This window comes from Callithrix jacchus, chromosome 14 (assembly GCF_049354715.1).
Source record: "Callithrix jacchus isolate 240 chromosome 14, calJac240_pri, whole genome shotgun sequence".
Classification (NCBI taxonomy): Eukaryota; Metazoa; Chordata; class Mammalia; order Primates; family Cebidae; genus Callithrix; species Callithrix jacchus.
In genome coordinates, this window is record NC_133515.1 from 9,494,399 (window position 1) to 9,517,509 (window position 23,111).

Here is a 23,111-nt window from a genome sequence, read left to right on the forward strand (position 1 = left end):
GGGAGAAAGGGAAGGAGGGAGGGAGGGAGGGAGGGAGGGAGGGAGGGAGGGAGGGTAGGAAGAAAAAGAAAAAACTTCAGTTTTATTGAAAGTTACAAAAAAAAGACCTGAAAGGGACTGAGCTAGACTTTTCAGATACCTCCCAAATCTAATATATAATACAAAGCTAAATCAATATACGAAGAGGGACAAACCACAGACTACATTAACTTTAAAAAAATTATTGAGGCAAAATTCAAATAACAAAAAAATCTACCATTTGAAAGCAAACAATTCAGGGGCATTTAGTACAACCTCAGTGTTGTAAACCATAATCACCTCTATTTGGTTCTGAAATATTTCCACTGTTTCAAAATAAAACCCTGTACCCAATGAGTAGAGTTTATCCCCATTCCCCACTAACACGTGAACCTTTTTTTTTTCGAGAGGGAGTCTTGCTTTATCACCCAGGCTGGAGCACAGTGGTGCCATCTCAGCTCGCTGCAGCCTTCACCTCCCCGTTTCAACTGGTTCTCCTGCCTCAGCCTCCTGAGTAACTGGGATTATGGGCATGCATCGCCACACCCTAATTTTTGTACTTTTAGTAGAGATGGCGTTTAACCATGTTGGCCAGGCTAGTCTCAAACTCCTGACCTCAGGTGATTCACCTGTGTCGGCCTCCCAAAGTGCTGGGATTACAGGCATGAGCCACTGTGCCTGCCCTATGTTTTACAATGATTTTACTGTATTAATACATTTTACACTGCTCTGAAAAGAAGAAAATGAGGAAATGTTCATGGGTACCATTTGCTTGTATTGGTATATTTTCCAGTGGATGTGCTGCCTCTCATTTATGTGTTTTTGACCAGTTCCTAGCAAAAAACTCGGTACAACAGAGCAAGCATTCAATTATATTTAGTAGCCAATACACCAAAAAAGAAAAGGTATTTACAAAGTGGAAGTCCTAAACCTTATAAGAATAATGCTGGTTATCTACATTACAAAAAAACTCTTTGCTTTAATCCAAAAACTACAACAGCAGCAAACCACCAATGATGTTCTAAATTTTTAGAACATCAACATCTATTTACTTCATTAAAATCAGCTTATACTCATTAGTACAGAAACCATTAGCAGTCATTTGACTTCCCTAATTCCTACATTGGTACCTGTAAATTAGAGAGTAAGTATTAGCTTTCCATTAACAGGCAATATTGTTAAAGAGTTAATATTTTCTGTCAGACATTTAGCAATAGGACAAGGTCTTTCAATTATGTTATTATTTTTATGAACAGAAATTAGCAATCTGAATCAGAGCTTGTAGTTAAAAGTACGTTTGGTTTTCAGACAGTTACGTGGTCAGCATGCTGACAATGTCAAGAACCTATTGGTGTCATAAAGATATGAGAAGCAGAGACAGTGATTTCATATTCTGATCACTAATTGATACCGAGTGCTTATCTGTGGGGTCATGTCTCAATAAAGTGCTGCAGTACTGTCTACTGGAGTCATCTTCCACACTGCTCTGTCCACACTGGGCCAAGAAACCACATTACAGTGCTTCCCACTTGTAACTTGACATTGACAAGAATACTTTGAGGTTTCTGTGTTCCTTTCACCTAAAACTGCAGTCATTAATCATACTAAGAAGAGGATCACACAGGTTCAGGCAAGAGTGAGAATGCTGAAATCATTTAACTCTCAAATTATAGGCAAACTTTAGCGAGACTTTTATTTATTTATTTATTTTGAGACAGAGTCTCGCTCTGTCACCCAGGCTGTAGTGCAATGGCGCAATCTGTGCTCACTGCAAACTCCGTCTCCCAGGCTCAAGTGATTCTCCTGCCTCAGCCTCCCAAGTAGCCGGGATTATAGGCACACAGCACCACACCAGTTCATTTTTATATTTTTAGTAGAGAAGGGGTTTCACCATGTTGCCCAGGCTGGTCTTGAACTCCTGGCCTCAAGTGATCCATCCTCCTCAGCCTCCCAAAGTGCTGGGATTAAGGCTTGAGTTACCGCACCCAGCCTGGTGAAACTTTTTAAATGTATCATTTCCTCTTGAACATTTTCCTTAATCTTTATTTTTACTTTATTTATTTTTAAGATGGAGTTTCACTTCTGTTGCCCAGGCTGGAGTACAATGGTGCAACCTTGGCTCACTGTAACCTCCACCTCCTGAGTTCAAGTGATTCTCTTGCCTCAGCCTCCTGAGTAGCTGAGATTATAGGCACCCGCCACCAGGCCCGGTTAATTTTTTTTTTTTTTTAGTAGAAATGAGGTTTCACCATGTTGGCCAGGCTGGTCTCGAACTCCTGACTTCAGCTGATGTGCCCAACTTGGCCTTCCAAAATGTTGGGATTACAGGTGTGAGCCACCATGCCTGGCCGAATATTTTCCTGAATCTTTATATAATTCCATTTATATAATCTAATATTTTTTAAGAATGACAGGATGTACATGAAAACACATTTGATTATCACTTACAGTCAGTTTTCTAATCATGCAATTCTGAACACAAAAGCTTGCAAGACGAGCAGAGTAATCCAATGTGGCTGGAGAAACTAACCAGTTAAAGATCCTGCTTAGCACTGCTCTAATTTGTGTCCCACAGTGAGATGGATAATCAATTCCCTTTTAGCCTGAATGGAAATGACCATTGTAAATGGCAAAAGTGCTGCTACATATTTGACGATATTCTATTTGGCACATTCTATTAATTTTATTTAAGCATTTTGCTAAAAGAGGTAAAGTGCAGACTCACAAATCACCCTTTCTATTTCACATTCTTTATGGATCTTTCTCTCCATTATCGTCTGGCCTTTCCCACAAGGTCTCAGCTCTTCCTAACCCCTACAACAAAGCTCCTTCTGCATACTCAACATCAGCAACTTCTGTATATGCTCTGTGAGGAGATATGCTAGAAATAAATGCTGAATAAATAAATCCAGTGGAAATCAGCCAGAGCACAGGGGGGAAGGCTTATCAGAGAGGCGGGAACAGGCAGCACAGGAAAACAAGAGTGAGAAACTGGCGCTTTTTTTTTTTTTTTTGCTTGCTGAAGAATTTTTCAATACTCTGAGTTTTATTTATATTTTTAAACTGATCTATCTACAACACCCTACTTAAAGAGCTTTTTTTAAAAATTTATAAACATTTATAGCATTTTCATTCATTTTATTATTATTATTAATTAATTATTTTTTGGAGATGGAGTCTTCCTCTTTTGCCCACGTTAGAGTGCAATGGAATGATCTCGGCTCACTGCAACCTCTGCCTTCCAGGTTCAAGCAATTCTTCTGCCTCAGCTTCCTGAGTAGCTGGGACTACAGGTGCATACCACCACCCTTGGCTAATTTTTTGTATTTTAGTAAAGATGAGGTTTCAGTGTGTTTCTGGTTTCAAACTCCTAAGCTCAGGGAATCCACCCATCGTTCTCCCAACATGCTAGGATTACAGTTATGAGCCACTGCACCTGGCCTATTACTTTTTTTTGAGATGAATTCCCTTGTTGGCCAGGCTGAAGGGCAATGGCACAATCTCAACTCACTGCAACCTCCACCTCCTGGCTTCAAGCAATTCTCCTGCCTCAGCCTCCTGACTAGCTGGGATTACAGGTGCCCACCACCATGCTCAGCTAGTTTGTTTTTTTTTTTTTTTTGTGATGAAGTCTTGCTCTGTCACCCAAGTTGGAGTGCAATGGCTCAATGTCTGCTGACTGCAACCTCTGCCTCCCTGGTTCAAGTGATTCTCCTACTTTAGTCTCCTGAGTAGCTGGGATTACAGGTGCACACCACGACACCCAGCTAATTTTTATGTTTTTAGTAGAGACAGGGTTTCACCATGTTGGTCAGGCTGGTCTCAAACTCCTAACCTCATGATCTACCCGCCTCGGCCTCCCAAAGTACTGGGATTACACAAGTAAGCCACTGCACCCAGCCAATTTTTGTATTTTTAGTAGAGATGGGGTTTTGCCATGTTGGCCAGGTTGGTCCTGAATTCCTGACCTTTGGCTCACACGCCTGTAATCCCATTACTTTGGGAGGCCAAGGCAGGTGCATTTTCATTTTTTATTCTACTGGTGTAGCTTTACTGTTAGTCTTGGGAAAATATTTGCAGGATATGAAGAGAGCTATTACAGTGACAATGGATTTTATCTTTTTCCTTCCACTCCCCAAAATGTTCAGATTCTTGAAAAACAAGTTGCATGTTCCAGTAAAAGGCAGAGTGAGTCTTTCTGCTTATAGAACTTGGGGTACCTGGGGCTGAATCCAGATACTAATCCTCACATGTGTCCCCTCTCCTTTTTCAGAGCTGACTTCAGAACATCTCAGTAGTGACTGCTGACCATTGAATTTTCACATAAACCATTACCAGATAAAGTCAGCCCCAGGTGATGCTGCTCAGCAACTCAGAAGGGAAGGGAGGCTTCAGAACTGCTTTCCATCCTCATTCGAAAGCCTCTGGGTGGGACCCAAGGAGAAGACAATCTCTCTGTATCTCCACACCCACACTAGTATTATAAAACTCCATGGTGTTGTAATCCAAAGGGAGAAAAAACAGTTGTACCAAACAAAAGGGTCAATAAGAAATAGACATCACAGGCTGGGCATGGTGGTTCATGCCTGTAATCCCAGCACTTTGGGAGGCCGATGTCGAAGTATCACCTGAGGTCAGGAGTTCAAGCCCAGCCAACATTCCGGAATCCCATCTCCACTAAAATTAGCTGAGCATGGTGGTGTGTGCTGGTAATCCCAGCTACTTGGGTGGCTGAGGTCGGAGAACTGCTTGAACCTGGGAGGCAGAGGTTACCATGAGCCGAAATCATGCCACTGCACTCTAGCCTGGGTGACAGAGCCAGACTCTGACTAAAACAAAAAAATTAAATAAAAAGTAGATATTACATGTAAAATATGCTGAGATTATTCTAGCATGATTCTATCTGGACAGAATGCAGACATTCCCTCTTCACTAACACTGTGTATGAGATCCTCCAAGTACAGGAAGGACTGGAAAGAAAACCACGTGCTTACGTCACTTTTTGGTTTTACAACCTTTGGCTTTTCTCAAGGGAATATTAGAGTATAGAATTGATCATAAGGCAAATTTCTGCACCAAGAACTTACCTTTGCAATGGAGAAAAGTTTGTGTTAACTCAATACAAAATAAATTAATTAAAAAGGCTTGTAACAACTAAAACATACCCAAGATGATGTTGGAACAATCTAACAAAAAATGATCATTTTGTGATAAACACCCATAAGAGCAGTCAAATTAAGTCAGAAAGTGTAAATGAAAAATTATCATGGTAATTTTCTATCTAACACCATGATTTAAAGGCTTACAGAAAAATAAAATAAAAAAATCACTCCGTTATCTCTCAAATCTCCTCTCCAACATAATTATGCTAAGGAATAATGTGCTTGATTATGGACTTGATTTCTAGCACTGGGAAAGTAGATGGTTTTTAGAACTACTTCCATTAGGCTAAAAAAAAGAGGACACACGGAAACCTAGCAGGAGTAAAGGAGTAAACGACACAGACTATTTAATGTAACATGCAACCAAATGGGGGACCTGGAAAATCTGCAAGGTAGTCTAAAGAGTGAACCTAAGAAAAGGCTGGCTACTGCCTAGGTGGACAGTGTAGTGTGAAATGGTACAAAATCAACGGATGACAGAGAAAAGCATGATTCCACTTCTACCTCGTTTCTGCCTGCACACCATAAACCATCCTCAAAGTTACAAGCAGAACAAATTAAGAGAGGACTCACCCACGTTAGGTGGCCATTGTAAGGGAATGTTTTAACCACTTTACATGGCAGCCATGGAGAAAACAGCACTAATGGCATTGGAGGGACTAACGGATACAGTCACAGAACAACTCTCTGAAGGAAACCACAGCCATATCAGGAAAAGGCCAATGTCCTAGGCTCTTCCCTAAGGTAGAATCCCCAAACTGCAGACTAATTTGTTGCTGGGTCTGAAAATTCACCAGAGGCTGTGTGTTGCAGTAGGCAGGACCTTTGCAAACCTAATTCTGCCATTACTTACATGTGTCCCCCCAGCGGGGAGTCACCTGATTTCTCTAGACCATACGTTTTTCATTTTAGAACACAAACAAAAGCAGCACCTAGGAAATGTGAGGGCTAAAAATGAAGCAATGCAATAAAGCATTTAGTAAGGTGCCTACTACACAACAGTTGATCAGTACATAAATGCAATTATTTATTTTAGAATTACATACAAAGTATTTTCATATTTAGAAAAGCAAGCAATGGTTACTAGGAGGCAACAAGAGTGCACAAGAACCAGATGATGTTATCGCTACCATTTTCCCCTTGTTTAAATATAATGTGTTTAGATTTCTGCAAGAACGATCTCCCAGTGGGTAGAAGGAGATGATAGATTGGTTGCTCATACAGCTGGACAGACTGGTAGCTAATTGAACCACCATGCCTAAGGAGTATTGCTCAACAAATATTTTACTGTGTGCTTACTCTGTGTCCAGCATGCCCTATATGCTAGGGATTCGTAAGTGAGTAAGACGAAAGTTCCTGTCAGAGTGGAGCTTATATCCCCGAGATGAGACAGTAAAATAATAAATAAATTACACAGCATAGTAGAATACGAAATGTTATGGGGAAAAATTAGACCAGGGTAAGGGTATGGGAGTCAGGGATGGGGCTTTATGCTTATAATATGTCTGTTAAATGAGCATGCTATTGAACAACCAAGACACAGTATAAGTCCCAGGCTGTTAGCCTCCTCCGCTCTTCCTACCTATAAACCTGTAATATTTTTTTCCTTCCACTATGAGAACTTCATTACTTTGAGTCATAATTACATGTTTAATATTTACCATTGTCATTAAGCTGAAAGCTCCAGTGTCTAGGGAGAATGGTAAGACTGAGGAAGGGTCTCAGCATTTGAGGAATGGCTAAAGAAACTGTCACAGAAGGAGAATCAAATGGACCATACTAGAAACCTCATATATTTAAGGGACATTGTTTTGTGACGGGGTTCAAACTCATTCTGGGTCATTCCAGACCCAGGAGTTTGAACTAATGGAGGAAAGTCCAGGGATGATTCCAGCTTCCCAAAAGTTCTTTTTCACAATTAGAATAATCTACAACAGGCCAGGTACGGTGGCTCACACCTATAATCCTAGCACTTTGGGAGGCCGAGGCAGGTGGATCACACGGTCAAGAGATCGAGACCATCCTGGTGAACAAGGTGAAACCCTGTCTCTACTAAAAATACAAAAATTAGCTGGGCATCATGGTGTGTGCCTGTAGTCCCAGCTACACGGGAGGCTGAGGCAGGAGAATTGCTTGAACCCAGGAGGCGGAGGTTGTAGTGAGCTGAGATCGTGCCATTGCACTCCAGTGTGGGTAACAATAGCGAAACTCCATCTCAAAAAAAAAAAAAGAATAATCTACAACAAAAGGAAGTATGATTGATTTCATGTTCAATCGGAACTTAAATGACTGAGTGGAAGTTGCTTATTAACCTACGCCTCCAAGATGTACTTTAAATTCTGGTCATTTCTGACAAATTTTTGATTAATAAAATGTTGAATGGCAAATGTCTGTATCTTCTGGGTTAGTATAATACTGCAAATCTACTAGTTCTTTGTAAAGAAAATCCATACAGAGAATACAAAGATTATTTATTCTGAAAGTACCAATCTAAAAGTATGAAATAAGAGTCATTATAGTAGCCAACAAACTAAATGGTTTAATTGGGTAGAGAGTTGAGAGATTATAATTAGTGATAAATCAATAAAGTATTCCACATGAAAATCTATTACAACCCTGTTTATGTTATTTAACTTCAAGCATTCAGTTCTATATGCTTATAATTAGCAAGCTATAAAGATGCCATCCATAAAAACATAATGAGAAGAACTATTTATAATGATAATTTAGATTCATTTGCACAGAGAGAAGGGTTCACATGGCTACAGGTTACAGCAAACAAAAGGTTAAGCTCATTATTGAGGAAAATACTACATTTAGGCAGCATTTATTAAACACTTAATCCTATCAGGCAGAGCCTTCCCTTAGAAAATACATCACAAATAATGCTTCTCAGAAGACCAGGCAAGATTTTCCAAAGTGAGGTAGGAAGTACTGGGAGTCCATGACATCCCGTAACTTTGCTGGACTTGACTCATCCAACTGCGTTAGTAGTACTTGAGTCTAGCTAATGGCTTTTATGTTCTCTTTCTGGTTTCTCAAGTCTTCTTTGCATTAATGTTTTCTTAAAAATATATTGTGTATTGGGAAGACCAGTGGAGAAAAATTTTTCATTTTCCCTTTCCGCCTCTGGGCTGGAGTTTGCCTTCTAACAGCACTTTGTCTCGTAGTCTGAACACTGAGGCTTCTCAGGGGCTTGCCAGTGGCAAAATCGAGGCTCAGAGGTGGGAAACATAAACCCACAATCAGACACCCTCGCTTTTTAGATCCTTTTGTAATTCTGGCTTTAGAAAAATCAAAGTTGTCATTCAGCAGAGAAGAACCTTCTTACCCTTTTCACAGAAACTCTAATATCTATAAAGACCCACTCGGTGAAGCCTAAAATGCTTTCTAGACACATAATTGTAGCAATAAAAGTGTGTCTTCATCTCCCACTGTAGTTCTGAGCTGATAGATACAATTTGTTACTCCACTGACAACCCCCGCCAACCTTCCCAATAATTAGAGGAAATGGTCTTTTTCTAGATATAACATAATGTAACCTTCAATATTAATGTTTTTTCCCCAATGGGTATAGGCCTAAGACAGAACAACTCTAAGATGAGTCCTAGCCTGAAGTCACAGCGACCTTTAATGCAGGTCATGAGCAGGACAGCAATGATCAAGGGTAAACTCCAGTACATATGAACTGTAACCCAGCAGCCATCTGTCGTGTGGCCTGCTACATGAACTGCCCTCAGAGCCAAGCAGGCACCCCAGCAGTTCTCATTTAAAAAGAAAAAAAAAAAGGATCTTAATTAGAGAGATTGGAGGGCTTATTTTTCATGATCATATGCCTTTAAAGGAAAGTCCTGGAGTCAGCTCTGATCAATACAGCCTCTCCTACTTCCTGCTTTCAATCTGTTAAGGAAGAAAATGCCTTTATGTTGGCACGAATCCCACTGTGCCCCCATAGAAGAAAAAAAAAAACCTCTCAAGAGGGACTGTCTATTTAATATCCACAGAGTCAGTTTTTAGAAAAACAAAACAAAACAAAAACCGAAGGAAATGAAGACTATCAGGAGAACACTCCTGGAAAAACCCTCCCCAAAACATGCCTGAGTAAAAGAAAAGTCAAAAAGACTAGAGAAAGAAATTATGTCCAGGGAGCTTATAATCAGCTTGTGAAAAAAATTATAGTATCTAGAATGTCACTGATTAATATATTCATGTGCTCATTCATTCATTCACAGATGACTGCTGGGCACCAATGCTGTGCCAGTACCAGGGATACCATGGTAAATGAAACCCATAGGCCCAACCTCTCAGGGAGCTTACATTCTACAGGGGAACAGGCAAAAGATAAATAAATACAACTATTTTAGATAGTGACAAGTGCCTGCAAGCAAAGTAAACAGTGTGACATGAAAGGGCTGGTCTGATCATTATTATTCCTTTCAGCATGAAGCTTCCCCTCTTATCACAAGGTATAATGAGGACTTTTAGTCCTTTGGATGGAAGTCCTAAGATGAGAGACTATATTAATCATAAGTGTAAAAGCCAAAAATACAACAATGTAAATTTCAAATGAAGAAGCAATATGCAATCTCAATTTCTACCACATTCCCAAGACCCTTGGAAAAACCTATTTATAGCTTATTGCAGCCAATCTGAAAAGGTAGAGAAAAAAAAAAACACAGGTTTTTGAAACGCAATTTTGCAAATAACATGGCAGTATTGCAAAATGCAAATGGAAATGCTGCTGAGCCATCTGCTCAATATTACAGCAACATTGTGAAAAGGCTCTGAAAGAAATGATGTTTGAAATCATTAAAAAAATAACATGTCAAGTTTAAAATACTCAAGAATCTTAAAACCAGCATCAACACATTCAGCAACCATATGGCCCTACAGCAGGTTAAAAAAATAATCGCCCTGCTTGCAATTTCTACTTCAACCCAATGGTTTCTAAAACATGTTTCTTTTTCCCGTTGAGTACCTTTTCTCTCCATTGAATTTCTTGGTGTTTACAATTACTTGAATTATACCTGGAGCATAATTTTTGTTTTACCCTTTCCAAAGTAGGAGATAAGACAGTAAGCAAGATTAAAAGTCACCTGTTCAAGAATGTGTAGATGACTCTATATAAATTGTTGAGCACATCTTGTTTTAGGTTTATTGATTCCTCCATCCTGATCTCACAGTCTCAGTAATAATTGCTAATCTCATTGAGTATCATAATTTTCCAGGCTCTCTGCTAAGTGCTTTATAGTCATTATATCATTCAATCACCACACCTTTATGAAGTAGACGCTGTTAGTATCCACATTTTCTAGATGCGAAATTTCCTCAAGGTCATACTGGTAGCATGTGGCAGGGCCACAGTCCAAACCATTGTGTGAGGGACGTCTGTGCTCTTAACTGCTATTATATGCAACAATTCAGTGTTCAGATGTTTGCGTTGACTTCTCAAGGTTAAAAATGAGCAATATATATTTGAGGGTAGAATTAGCTCCCTTGTCTCACCAAAAAGAGAATCTTGGAGAAGTGTTTTAAACTAAACTCTAAACCAGGGGTGTCCAATTTTTTGGCTTCCCTGAGCCACGTTGGAAGAATCATCTTGGGTCACACATAAAATAACATGAACAGTAACGATAGCTGATGAGCTTCAAAAAAATTCACAAAAATATATCATAATGTTTTAAGAAACTTTACAAATTTGTGTTGGACAGCATTCAAAGCTACCCTGGGTCTCATGCAGGCTGTAGGCCATGGGTTGAACAAGCTTGCTCTAAACAACAGAATTAGATGCCTAAAGAAAAATTACTGAAGAGGCAGAAGACAAAGTCAAAGAGTTGGGAAAAGCAGGAGCAAATGCAAGAAACTGAGTGAGTTAACAGCATCACCATGGTTTTAGAAGATTAAGATCAGAAAAATTTTACCCTGCTCCCCACAATAGGTCAAACACTCAAAATTTCAGCCTGACTTTCAAAATGACCTTTATATAAACCTTCAGTTACACTGTCTTCAACAGATGATATGCCTTACTGCATAACAAAAAGCACCTACTGCCAGGTGAGTAACTATTGCAATTACAGCAGCAGAATTTCTGTTTGAGTAAACTTTCCAGCATCTATCTGAGGACAGGCCAATTGCACCTAACACAGTATCTGACCAGCATTGCAGAGATGTGTATTTGGCAAATCAAGTGAAGAGTTTGTGATAAATATTCAGAAAAGTAATGTGAAGTCCATGGGTTGCTTAATTGTTCAAAAGTCATAAGCCAATACCAATGTTTGGTAAAAATTACAAAATTTGGCTGGGTATGGTGGCTCATGCCCACAAACCCAACACTTTGGGAGGCTGAGGTGGAAGGATGGCTTGAGGCCAAGACTGAGACCACATGGGTAACATAGCAAGATCCCATCTCTACAAAAACATATATATATGATTATAAAAATATATATATATAATTTTATATATATATAGTAATTATTATTATTATTTTGTTTAGACAGAGTCTTACTCTGTCACCCAGACTGGAGTGCAGTGGCACAATCTTGGCTCACTGCAACCTCTACCTCCCAGGTTCAAGTGATTCTTGGGGCCTCAGCCTCTGGAGTAGCTGGGACTGCAGGCACATGCCACCACGCCTGGCTAATTTTTGTATTTTTAGTAGAGACGGGGTTTCACCATATTGGCCAGGCTGGTCTCAAACTCCTGACCTTGTGATCTGCAGCCTAGGCCTTCCAAAGTGCTGGAATTACAGGTGTGAGCTACCGCACCTGGCCAATAATTTTTTAAATTACAAAATGTATAAAGGGCCAGAGAATTACAAATTTATGATGGGAATCCTTGGTGTTTCAAATGAATTAAAAAACTAGTTTCATTTAACTTGTTAGCTTCACATAGTATCTTGCGGATACAGTGGGACCCAATACATGATTACTAACAGCAGTATCAATTCACATATAAAAATATTACATCAAATGGTCAGTGTCTGGTGCATGCATCTTAAATGCTAAAGTTGTTTTTTATATCTGGATCCTAAGAAGACTTTAAATAATTACAAAGCATATTTAAACACGATGACTCATTTAGAATAAACCTGAGGGAAGTTAGGCAGTAGGAATACCTGCCAAACACTTAAGTTCTCTAAATGTAGAGATATAAACAAGGTTATATATGTAACACTATCAATAGCAAAAAAAAAAAAAAAAAAAAAAAAAAAGAAGAAGAAGAAGAAATAGATGCACATGGGGCCAGTGATTTCCAAAAATCTGCAAAGCTACTTTGCTCTTTACTTGGGTGGACAAGTCAGCAAGTAAAGGAATTACTGATGCGCATGGCCCAAGGCAATGGTCTCAGTGCAGTACTTTATTTGGTCTTATCAAACACTTTCCAAAAACTTTCACTTGGCATTCCTCTCTCTCTCTGTTGCTTTTGCCTAATGATCTTATCTCTTGACAGCAATGTTGTCTGTCTTTAGCAACCCTTTAAATCTCATGCAGCCAAAAGATTATAAATAAAACAAAGCAAATGAACAACAACTTGGGTAAAACAAGTCAGCATGATAAGCAGTTGAGAAGTTACACATTTATCACAGAAAACTCCATGTAAACAAATTCACCAAACACATAATCATTAATTATGGCTCACAACCTCCCATCACTTTTGCCTTTTATTTTCTAATTTGAGGTGCTTGGTAAATCTCTGATCTAGAGTGGCATTTTATTTTTGCAATTCTTGGCTGTAGGTAGAGCATGGCCTCTTCACTCATCAGGAAGTCTTGAGAACAAAGACACTAAGGTTTAGAGCATCATAACCGGAAATACAAAAGGCATTTTGCAACATTGCCAAAAACTTTAAATGAAGGTTAAGAAATAGATCTGCATATAATGTTCAATTTATTTTTGATGAAAATGATTAGTCAAAAGGTAACTCAGTGAGGAAAAGGTAATGTTTTCAAAAACGGTTCTAGTACAACTGGCTATCCATATGCAAATAGATGAACCTTGATCCTTGCCCCATAGCACATAATTAAATTGTCTCAAACTGGATCTCGGTCCTAAATATAAGAGCCAAAATACAAAACTCTTAGAAGAGTAAACACAGGTGAAAATCTTAATGACCTTGGGTTAGGAAAATATTTCCTAAATAAGACATAAAAAAACACAAAGTACAAAAAAAAATCGTTAAAATGAAAAATTTTTCTTCTTCAAAAAACTGTAAAGAAAAGAATGAAGAGGCCAGGCACGGTGGCTCACGCCTATAATCCCAGCACTTTAGGAGGCCGAGGCAGGTGGATCATGAGGTCAAGAGATTGATGCCATCCTGGTCAACATGGTGAAACCCTGTCTCTACTAAAAATACAAAAAATTAGCTGGGCATGGTAGTGCGCACCTGTAGTCCCAGCTACTTGGGAAGCTGAGGCAGGAGAATTGCTTGAACCCAGAAGGCGGAGGTGCGGTGAGCCGAGATCGTGCCATTGCACTCCAGTCTGGGTAACAACAGCAAAACTCCATCCAAAAAAAAAAGGAAAGAAAAGAATGAAGAGATAAGCAGTAAAGGGCTTCTTTTGGGTGTGATGGAAATGTCTGAAAATTAATTGTGGTGATGGTTGCCTAAGTCTGTAAATATAGTAAAAACACTGAATTGTACACTTTAAATTAGCAAATGGTATGATACGTGAGTTATGTCTTATAAAGCTGTTACAAAAAAATTAGGAGAATACACATTCTGGGAGAAAATATGCAAAACATACATTTGGCAGAAGGTTTGTAACCAGGCTTTAGAACTCTTAGAACTCACTAAGAAGACCACCTCAATTAAATGAGAGCAAAAAAAAACACCTTAATGGGGTATGTCAGAAGGACAGCTAACCAATAGAAACAAGTCCTAATGGCTAAAACTAGAACAACAAAATAATTAAATAAAGTAGCATTGAAAGTATTAAAAAAATTTCTATGATCCCACATTGATATAAATAAATACCCAAATAAATAGATAAATAAATAGGATAGATAAATATGCTGTGCTGAAGAACTAAAATAATTAATGTAGCTACCCTGCCCTCAAGGAGATGGAGCATAACTCCCGGGCCCTTAAGTCTGAGCTGCAAATAGTGACTTCTTTCCAAAGAGTACAGCATGGAAGGAGGGAAAAAAGATAACTCTGCAGTGAAGAAGCCTGGGAAATACTACCTCTACCTCTGCCAAGCACTGAAGGTCAACAGCAACTGTGTTAAGTCATGTTGATAGTATGTAGACCCGATATCATGTGATTAGACGGGCACTTTACCTGTGTGGTCTCCCTCCCTAAAACCCATAATCCCGGCCTAAACGTAAGTAAAACATCGGACGAACCCCAAATTGACGGGCAGTCTATAAATGTCAGACCAGTATTTCTCAAAACTCAAGGTCATCAAAAACAAGAGAAGTCTGAAAAACTGTCACAGTCTAGGAAGTCTAAAAAGATATGACAACTACATGTGTGGTATCCTAGATGAACTTCTAGGATAAGAAAGACACTAGGTAAAAACTAAGCAAATCTGAACAAAATATTAACTTTAGTTAATAATAATATATCAATATTTGTTCCTTTGCTGTAATAAATATACAATACTAATATAAGATGTTAATAATGTGATTTAAACAAGAACCAGAATTTTATTACACAATATTCAAAATGTCCAAGATATAATCCAAAATTATTAGGCATACAAACAACCAGGAAAATCTGAACTCACATGGGGAGATACAACAGATGCCAATAGTGAGATCATCCGGATACTGAAATTATAAAATTCATTGAATTGTCCATTTAAAATCAGTGAATTTTATTACACATAATTATGCTTCCAAGAAAAAGGAACAAAGCAAGAGTAAAAGCTGTTAAAAGAGGACAGATTCTGCATTGATCATGAAGGGCTCTATAACAAAACAAACAAACAAACAGAAAGAATACAAAGAAAAAGAGGACAGATAACAGGAGTAAAAGTTTTAAAAAGAGGACAGATAACACTCAGGTATTACATTAGCATTAATTTAGCTTCAGTGTGAGATCAATTGATTCTTATGGACCATTCTGGAACGAAATAAACCACTATCCATATCATTATTTCTTGGAAAAATTATGTTTTAAGTTTCAAACAATCAGCTTACAAAAAACCTTCTGGCACCTAATCCTTTCTTAAGTGAATGGCCAAGCATTTCAGAAAACGTTGAACTCCAGAGACTCCATCTTATACCCAGGAACATGAGGCTTCTGATTATTTGGGTATTAGGTTATATGTAAGTATGTCAATGTTATTCGTATCTCTCAAAGGATTTTGGAGATGCAATTTGGAAGAAAGGTAGGAATTTTAGAAAACTCTCTAAAATGATGACATGGGGCATATAGGAGAGAACTATTCAACTTTCTCCCTTCCTCTGGCATTGAAATTACTGTTAGAAATGAATGAGTTCTGCTTTTATAGGGTGCTACTCATTAAGGTCCTCAGTCCTTTCCTAGAAAGAACCACAGAGACAAATAGTGTTCTAATTTTTATCTTTACTTTTTACTAAACTATTTGCATAGGTACATAGGTTTCAAGAAGATTGCTCAAATGAGTATTTATTTTCTCACAGAGAAAAATCTGTGAAACTGATCAACTTTCACTCTAAATAAATGAATAATCATCATTGGTATCTATGTCCGGGAGCTCGGCTGCAAACTGTTCCTATAATTGTGCCACTCATTTACAGGCACAACAGAGAGAATCAGCACATAATCCCGCACCCTACTTATTTGCATTAATTTTGATCAATTGTCACAGTTTATAAGACTGAATAATTTTTAATCCTAAAATAATTATGCTGATTATGAAATAATTCTGTATTATTTAGTTTTTAGAAAATGTTTAATACAATATTGAATTCTCAGATGTTGAACTACGGGGCTTTTTGTTTCACTGTATTTGCTTTATGTCCAAGAATTGGGAGGTTTTTCCAAGTCATTCTGTCAAGAGTTCATTAGAAAAATAAACTAAAGTGAATATGTGTTGTGCTTTTTAGGTATAATAACATTAAGATATAGGAACGTAACATTAGAGCTCATACACACACAAATCCCAGCTTGAGCAGATCAGCTTCCTGCATCTGATGGTGAAGGATCCCACTCATCCTTCAACCCTACTCAATTCAACCTTGATCCCAAAGATAATTAATCACTCTCTTATATATTCTTCCAAAGTACTTTGTGTCTCCATTGTCACATTTGCCCTTGACTACCTTTAAGTTAGGGAAGTCTTTCTCCTAAAATTGACCTTAAACCCATGGAATTCAAGATCTCATTAATAGCTTTCTTTTCCCCTGTCATAAACCAAAGAAAAATAACTAGTTTACTCTGCTATACTGGATTCTCCCGAAAATATTCACTCCTCTCCTCCTTTCACTGTGGATGGAATACCTTCCTCTACCCCTTGACTTTGGTGGGCCAACTAACTTGCTTTGACCAATGGAATGGATTAGACATGACAGCAGCCGAGGCTTAAAACGTGCTTCTTCAGCAGGGCTCACCCACCTAAACTCTGCCATTACCATGAAAACAACACACTCCAGGTATCATATGGTTGAAGACTGACTTGCAGATCAGATCTAAATTCAACATGGAGCTGGGCCCAGCCAGTTTCAGCCTGGAAGCAAGTTAATAAATAATTGCTGTTTTGGTAAGGCATGGAGGTTCATGCCTATAATCCCAGCACTTTGGGAGGCTGAGGAAGGCAAATTAATTGCTTCAGCCCAGGAATTCAAGACCAGCCTGAGCAACAACACGGTGAAACCCTGTTTCTTCAAAAAAAAAAAATAATGATAATAATTAGCTGGGCATGGTGGCACTTACCTATAGTTCCAGCTACTCTGGAGACTAAGGTGGGAGGACTGCTTGAGCCCAGGAGGTTGAGGCTGCAGTGAGCCATGATCTTACCACTGCACTCCAGCCTGGGCAACAGAGTGAGACCTTGTCTTAAGGAAAAAAATGCATCCATAAAAAAAGAACGAGATCATGTTCTTTGCAGGGACATGGATGGGGCCGGAGCCATTATCCTTAGCAAACTAACACAGGAACAGAAAACCAGATACGACATATTCTCACTTATAAGTGGGAGCTGAAAGATGAGAACACATGGACACATAGAGGAGAACAACACTCACTGGGGACTTTTAGAGAGTGGAGGGCAGGAGGAGAGAGAGGATCAGGAAAAAAATAACCAAAGGGTACTAGGCTTAATACCTGGTTGATGAAATAATCTGTACAACAAAATCCCATGACACAAGTTTGCCTAGGTAACAAACCAGGACTTGTATCCCCAAACTTAAAAGTTAAATAAAAAAGAAAAATATGTTCTTCTAAGCCCTGGAATTTTGGGTGTTGTTCCACAGTAACAGCTGACTGATAAACCTGCCTTATTAACATAGAACTTTATTCTCTATGAATATGACTGGGTTAAATCACATTTTGGAAAAACTGCCAAAATAAAGCAGCTCTGCTTCTCCTATGTCATAAGCACAGTGCTAAATTGAGTTTGGATGTCTTTCCTCTAACAGAATTATTTTACACTTGCCCACATCAAAGCTAATGTTTCTCCTTGCTGCCCACTCAGTCTTCCAAGATTTTCCTGCAAGTTATCCTCAGCACTCTGGTGCACTACTCTTCAGAATAGCTGGAGCTATCTGTGGACATGCCACTGCATCCTGCCTTCTAGAACTACATCCTTTTTAGCATGGAATTTCTTTTTCTTTTGAGAGTGGTCCAGGAACCACCAGCAGCACAAGCATTTAGAACGGTTGTTAAAATTACCAATTGCTGGGCCCACTCCAGACCTACTGAGTCAGAATCTCTGGGTAGGATCCAAGACTTTACATTTTTAACCAGCTCCCTAGGAAATTCTTATATTACAACGAGGTTTGCGAAAGCCTGATTTATGAATATGCTAACTAACTAGATCCCAAGCCAATACCTAATCCTAGAGGATTTCGATGATTATCCACTATCATCTAGAAATGCATCTGTCTGTTTCTAATTTTTGTTTTCTATGTGTTCATTTTCCATTTACTTCAACACGTTACTTTTTCTTCTCTTCATTTTTTATCACATGAAAGCTCAATATTTTTAAAAAGTAATCTTGGTACAGAATATTTTCAAAGCCTTTGTTTGAACGAAAGAAGAAGCTGCAAAATTCTGACAAGCACCAGGAAAAATCATCTTTGATCAGATGGTCATAACCCACAACATGCTACAGAAGGGCCAGAAGAAACCAGCAGCTAAGGCCAGGGGTGCCCAGCCAGGAGCATCCAGTCCCAGCACACCAGGCTCCTAGAACTTTCAGCCAATAAAGCTTATAGTCGCCCCCCAACCCAAAAAAGATAACCTACATAAGTTATTACAATGGCTCTTCTTTACTAAGAAATGCATATATTCTCTCAAAAATGTGATACTTCGATTAGTCAGGTATTTCCACATAGAAAGCATACTCTCTGCTCCTCAAAGTGTTGTCCATGCACTTAAAATTTTTTTAATTTATTAACAATTGTTTATATTAAAAAATTTAACTGTGGCTGGGTGCAGTGGCTCATGCCTATAATCTCACACTTTGGGAGGCCACGGTGGGCGGATCACCTGAGGTCAGGAGTTTGAGACCAGCCTGGCCAAAATGGTGAAACCCTGTCTCTACTAAAAATACAAAAATTAGCCAGGTGTGGTGGCTGGTGCCTGTAATCCCAACTACTTGGGAGGCTGATGCAGGAGAATCGCTTGAACCTGGGAGGCAGAGGTTGCAGTGAGCTGAGATTGCATCATTGCCCAGCCTGGGCAACAAGAGCAAAACTCCAACTCAAAAAATAGTAACAATAAAATATTTAATTGACAGACAAAAGTTGTGTATATAATTGAAGGTATACAATTATATATATATATGTAATTTGAATTATATATAATACATATTTTACATATATAATATGAATTATATATAATTATATATACATATATATACGGGGGGGGAGAGAGAGAGAGAGAATAAAGATTATCACAATAAAATTAAGATGTCCATCACCACCCACAATTATCATGCTCTGTGAGTTTGTATACGTGTACAAGTTAAGACACTTAAAATCTGCTCTCTTATCAAATTTCAAGTAAGCAGTCCAGTATTATTATGGATAGTCACCATGCTGTATACAAGGTCCCCAGAACCTATCCATCTTATAACTGAAAGTTTGTACCCTTAACCAATAGCTCCCTCTTTAAATTCAGTGATTCTCTCCACTATAGGAGAGACAGCCTCAGACAGAAGTGACTCAAAATCCGAATTCTTTGGGTTTCTAGTAGAAAGAAATCATATTGGTAACAGACCAGATTGTGGTTTTGATCAACTGCTCCAAAATTGATGTTGCCACTGATTCTGTTTCAGGTGCAGCTTCCAACATCGCCAATTCAAATGATGTGCTGGTCCTTTCTATGTAAGAACACATGCACACTTATATGTAGTAGGCTCTTCCTATGGGTATGATATGGAGAGTAGCAAAGTGCCCAAGAACACAGGCTTTAGAGTCAAACTACCTGGATTTGACCCTGGTCACACTATGTGCCTCAGTTTCTCCCACTGCATAAATGGGGGTACTGACCTACTGCAGAGACCTGTGTGTAAGATGGGTTATGCACTTAAAATCAATGCTTAAGTAATGCCTCATGCATTAGAAGAGGCCAACATTTGAAAGTTGTTATTCTTCTGAAATTCTGGAGTGTATTCTTGGCACTGTTACAAAGCTTTGGTTGGTCTCCTCTGTACTTAACCACTTCCTCTTTTTGTTTTCTTAAGTGTTTTATCTTGAAACACATCATATATACAAAAGAATGGCCATAACGTACATGTACCTTGTAGAGAATAGCAGTAAAATAAATATTTGTGTACCCAAACAGCTAAGACAGAGTTATAAAAATAAATGTCCAGAGCCACTGCGCTCCTCATTTATCTCACCAAACTCCCTTCTACATCCTAATTGGTGTTTTTGTCATTCTTTTGCTTTTCTTTACAGTTTAACTATATATTTGTTTATCACTATTTTTAAAAAAACTTTGCAAGCTGCTCATAAATTCTTTTATGGCCTATTTTCTTGTTTATATTTCCCATCTCCCACCTTTTTTAGGCTTCCCTGCTTTCCTCACCCAGAGAACGGTTGTAGATTTGGAAAGATGTTTTATTTTACACATTGGTCAAACTGCTTTTCTTCACTGATTAGTTTTTGAAGTCCACCCCACCCCCCACCCCAACACACACTACCCAGGATCCTTGTGATGCTGGGTAGCTAATGATAAATGATTTTAAAGTTTCCAGGCTTTGTTTTAATTTCTATACTTTCTATTTTTTTCCTAAAAGCTGAATTTTACTGCATTTTCTCTTAAAACTGTCAAAACAAGGGGTAGAGTTCTCTGGCTTTGCTGAACTCACTGGAATGCACCAGCTTCCCGCCAGGGACTGTTCTTTGCAGCACACTATTTCATCCACAAGTAATGCCCAGGGCATTTTCTACTTACTGGGGCCAAAACGTACTGAATTTTTTGGGTACTCAGTTTCATGTTTCAGAAACAATCATATGACCCACCCAAACACCTTACTCCAGTGGAGAGAACTTTTCTCAATGTCTGGATCACTAAAATTCCATTTGCACAGCCTTGTCTAATTTTTCAGGCAATTTCAGATAATGTCCCACATCACTTGGTCTGGGCCAGCACTCCACGGTGTGGTCCTGATGTTGGCCCAAATTACTGAGAAAGGGAATTTCCACATTCCTAGCTTGTTCCTTTATGCTCTTCACGCTGTGTAAGAACTGAGTGTAAAACAATATTTTACAAACATAAAAAGAACCTTTGAAACTTATTTGATGTGTCAGTCTGCCAAAGTCAAAGTCATCACAAAGGGGACCAAATGAGGCTGTGGTTAAACTTCCTCAATTTTCTCTTCTAAATTAAAATCTAGTGCCAGACACCAAAAGGTTTCCTCTTCCTGTCCCTCTTTTATTAAGTAGTTACAAAGGCAATTAAAAAGACCCCTTTGGTCATTCCACACTACTTTGTACTCTAACCACTTCCTATAATCTAATGATGCTATCTTGGCAAACTAATATTATAAAGATTTTTTATTAAAATAAATAGATTTTAGATGAAACACTCAAGTATCTCAGTGGCTTTTTTCCTGCAAAGGCAATGGCAGCACAGAAATTAAAAACTAATTCATCCTTCTAGACAGCTGCCCACCTTGCTCAGTAAAAACTACTATTCATTCCTTATGGCCATTGATTTTTTCAAGTAATAACAGAGGCTGAGAAGAAAAGGGTAAGCTTTTTTACAGGTGGATGCTTCTATTGTTTGCCAACGGCTTCTGCATTGTTTATGTCATGGGGAAATGTAAAAATTTATCTCATGCTAAAAAGATAACTATTTCGGAGTAAAAGTAATGCTTTTGGGCAATCAAGATAACTATTTCAGTATAAATATTACATTTTCTTTTGGGCTATGAAGTCAGATGATGACTGACTTAAACCACACAAATATCAAGAGTCAGACTATTCTATTTGTCTCCTCTTTAAGAAAAAAAGTTTCAGAGAAGAGTTTGCATAATCCCAACCCTTACTCTTCAGCGACTATATGAAATATCTTAAATACTACCTAGAGACACTGGAAACTACTTGGATTTGTCTAATATATGATTTTTTACATGCAGTTTTATAGAGAACGCTTCAAAAAAAAAAAAAAACCAGCTGTTGATGTAGATGTGATGCTCTGATCCCAAGATAAAATCAATATTATTTAATGGAGACTAATTTACCCACATGGCAGACCCTTTTTAAACAGGGTATATCCAGAAGTTATTGGGCTAAGTGTGGTGGGAATGCATGAGTCAGCTGGTGGTTAGCATCTAACTGAGCAGCCCTGGGCTAGATTAGCATGGATACAGAAGATGAAAGAACATGACAGGTTCATGCTCAATTTTCATTTGAAATCTATATGCCACAAAGATGTCAATTCTTTCACAATGGTGGAGCAAACTCTCCATGTTGGAAAAGACAAAGAAGGGACAAAAGACAGATAACACGAGGACCTTCTAAGCCATCAGAATATCAGGAAACAGAAGCAGACATCAACCATCTACTTGGAGCCTCCATTCCGCAGTATCCTTCAAAAGAAAGTCAAGAAAGTCCGTTGTGGCCACAGTCCTGAGCAATAATTCACCACTACTGGCAACATCTGGTTCGATGAGCTACTTGCTAATCTCACCCACTGCGGTCTTGCAGAATTACAGCTTAACTAGCTTTCCCTTGCTTATGTGATACAAAGGAGCCTGATGATGGCTGCATAACATGGGCAAAAACAGGGAATAAGTTCAAGGTCTATTTTCTGAGTCTGTCACCTTTACCAAGGGTGTCTGATCCCACTGATGGACCTTGATTCTGCGTCCCTGATAAGTTTATCTGCTGATAAAGGTCCCTACGTGTACCCCCTACTCTTCCTTGATAAGGAAGCCAGGAGTGGCCAAAATGGCTGAGCCAGCAATGTCTCCAGTGTGCCTGCAATACAGCCTCAGGACGGCTCTCTTGTGTTCAATCTATTTTATACATCTGTTTTTAAAAACATGAAAATAGATTTGTAGACTGGCAGAACTATCCATCTTGTCTTTGGGAAAGTCTCTCAAGGTAACAGACTACCATTGTCATGAAAAGGCCTCATGACCAGCCATTCAAGGGTTGCCTGCCGACAACCACTCTAAAAGACACCTGTATTCCAGACACTAGAAACACTCTGGGGCGACTAGTACCTGACAAACCAACAATGAGCAATTAGAAACTGAGGTTAACACGTTAGCCAATGCCAGAGAACACTAAGTAACCAAAGGACTTCATCGGGGAAAGAGAACTGAAA

General features: G+C 38.7%; 1 protein-coding gene across 13 annotated transcripts in view; it reads right to left on the minus strand.

Moving 5' to 3' along the window:
- AFF3 (ALF transcription elongation factor 3) overlaps nt 1–23,111 on the minus strand; it is a 566,569-nt gene that overhangs the window by 304,222 nt on the left and 239,236 nt on the right. The gene's annotated exons all lie outside the window — the stretch shown is intronic.